At 63.1% G+C, this 2,500-nt stretch overlaps 1 pseudogene; it reads right to left on the bottom strand.

The window, feature by feature from the left end:
* Positions 1-2,500, bottom strand: part of LOC124729388 — a 7,964-nt pseudogene that overhangs the window by 3,760 nt on the left and 1,704 nt on the right.

Raw genomic sequence — 2,500 nt, 5'->3', positions numbered from 1 at the left:
CTCCTCACGTGTGACCGGCCCCCATAGGCACTCAGGAGCGACAGGCTCCGAGTGCGGGAGAAGGCGGTCACGGATGAAGCCGGCGGTGGAGATCGGCTTCTTCGTGAAGAGGTCCGCCCAGAAGTCCAGCAGACCGGGGATGTCGGGTGGCGGCTGCAGCAGGGTGCCGTCCAGCAAGCCGCGCACGCAACGTGCACGCGACCTACGGAAGGCGTCCTGTGTGCGCGCGTATTCCCAGCGGCGCCGCTTGCGCTTCTGCAGCGGCGGGGCGGCAGGCGGCCGCTTGGATGATTGGCGCGGCCGCTGTGTCCTGGTGATCGACCTCTCCCCCCTGGACCCGACCGACGCAAGGGCATCCGGGAGCATGCCCAGGATGACATCGGGCGGCGTGCCCCGCCCCAGACCAATGACTCGATCCAGGGCAGAGAAACGCTGGGCGGAAGCAGGCAGCCCCGCCAGATGCTCCCAGATGGCGGCGTCAGTCGGCCCCTCCGGCGGCGGCCCGGTGGTGTCGGCCGCGAAGTCCTCGGCTGCGTCGACGGGCGGCGCAGCGGCCTCGCCCGCGTCAGGCAGCGAGCTCGCTGCTCCATGGCGGGACGCCGGCTCTTCGCCCCGACCGATCTCAAGTGCCTCCATGAATTGGCGGACAAGCTGCTTGTGGGCAGCTTGCCGCCGTCGGCACTTGATTGCCTCAAGCGTTCGGTCGGGGAACATCCTGGTAAGTTCTTGATTTACAAAGAAGAACCGGGCGTCCCTCTCAAGGAACAGTTCGGCCTCTGCCTTGGCGAGCGACAGGACTTCTTCCTCCGTCCACCTCGCGCGATGCCTCTCCGTCACGATCTCAGCGTTGGCGGCCGCAGGGTGTTGGCGGCGGCGATGGACCCCGAGACCGTTCTTCGTGGTAAAAGTGCGGTGGCACTCACTGCAAGCAAAGGGAGCTACACAAACTATCGCATTTTCGTTACGGCCGGTTGGCCGGATAGGTGCTGGGGTAGCTGGGGTGGCACCTTCAGCGGAAGGGCCACCATCTCTTGTTTCTTGTCGGCTGCCCCCAACTATAAAGGGATAATGCGAGGGGGGGCTGGTAACCCCCCCAAGCCCCTGGTGCGGTCTTCCACTCTGCGAAAATCAGCGGGCCCACGAGAAGGGGAGAAGACCGCAGGAGAGGAGAGGCTAAGAGGGCTAGGCCCATGTATTGCGCATCACTCTCCCTGTAACTATAACCCAAGGAAGGCACCTCGCAGCAGCAGCACGACTACATCAAGACCGCACTTCGAAAAGCCAAGTCCGGATGCAGCCACACCGCCGCCACTTGGCCACCTTAAGAGAGTCATAGTTACTCCCGCCGTTTACCCGCGCTTGCTTGAATTTCTTCACGTTGACATTCAGAGCACTGGGCAGAAATCACATTGCGTCAACACCCGCTAGGGCCATCGCAATGCTTTGTTTTAATTAGACAGTCGGATTCCCCCAGTCCGTGCCAGTTCTGAGTTGATCGTTGAATGGCGGCCGAAGAGAATCCGCGCACCCGCGCGCCCCCGGAGGAGCACGCTAAGGCGGACGCGGCCTCGCAGCAAGGAAGATCCGTGGGAGGCCAAGGCACGGGACCGAGCTCGGATCCTGCACGCAGGTTGAAGCACCGGGGCGCGAACGCCGCGCAGGCGCGCGCATCCTGCACCGCCGACCAGCACGAGGCCGACCAACGGCGAGAGCAGACCACGCCCGCGCTAAACGCCCGCACTTACCGGCACCCCTACGGCACTCACCTCGCCCAGGCCCGGCACGTTAGCGCTGACCCACTTCCCGACCAAGCCCGACACGCCCCGATCCTCAGAGCCAATCCTTATCCCGAAGTTACGGATCCAATTTGCCGACTTCCCTTACCTACATTATTCTATCGACTAGAGGCTCTTCACCTTGGAGACCTGCTGCGGATATGGGTACGAACCGGCGCGACACCTCCACGTGGCCCTCTCCCGGATTTTCAAGGTCCGAGGGGAAGATCGGGACACCGCCGCAACTGCGGTGCTCTTCGCGTTCCAAACCCTATCTCCCTGCTAGAGGATTCCAGGGAACTCGAACGCTCATGCAGAAAAGAAAACTCTTCCCCGATCTCCCGACGGCGTCTCCGGGTCCTTTTGGGTTACCCCGACGAGCATCTCTAAAAGAGGGGCCCGACTTGTATCGGTTCCGCTGCCGGGTTCCGGAATAGGAACCGGATTCCCTTTCGCCCAACGGGGGCCAGCACAAAGCGCATCATGCTATGACGGCCCCCATCAACATCGGATTTCTCCTAGGGCTTAGGATCGACTGACTCGTGTGCAACGGCTGTTCACACGAAACCCTTCTCCGCGTCAGCCCTCCAGGGCCTCGCTGGAGTATTTGCTACTACCACCAAGATCTGCACCGACGGCGGCTCCAGGCAGGCTCACGCCCAGACCCTTCTGCGCCCACCGCCGCGACCCTCCTACTCGTCAGGGCTTCGCGGCCGGCCGCAAGG

Source organism: Schistocerca piceifrons, unplaced genomic scaffold (genome assembly GCF_021461385.2).
Source record: "Schistocerca piceifrons isolate TAMUIC-IGC-003096 unplaced genomic scaffold, iqSchPice1.1 HiC_scaffold_1206, whole genome shotgun sequence".
NCBI lineage: Eukaryota > Metazoa > Arthropoda > Insecta > Orthoptera > Acrididae > Schistocerca > Schistocerca piceifrons.
The sequence above is the reverse complement of the archived record's forward strand: the minus strand, read 5'-3'. Positions and strand labels throughout refer to the sequence as shown.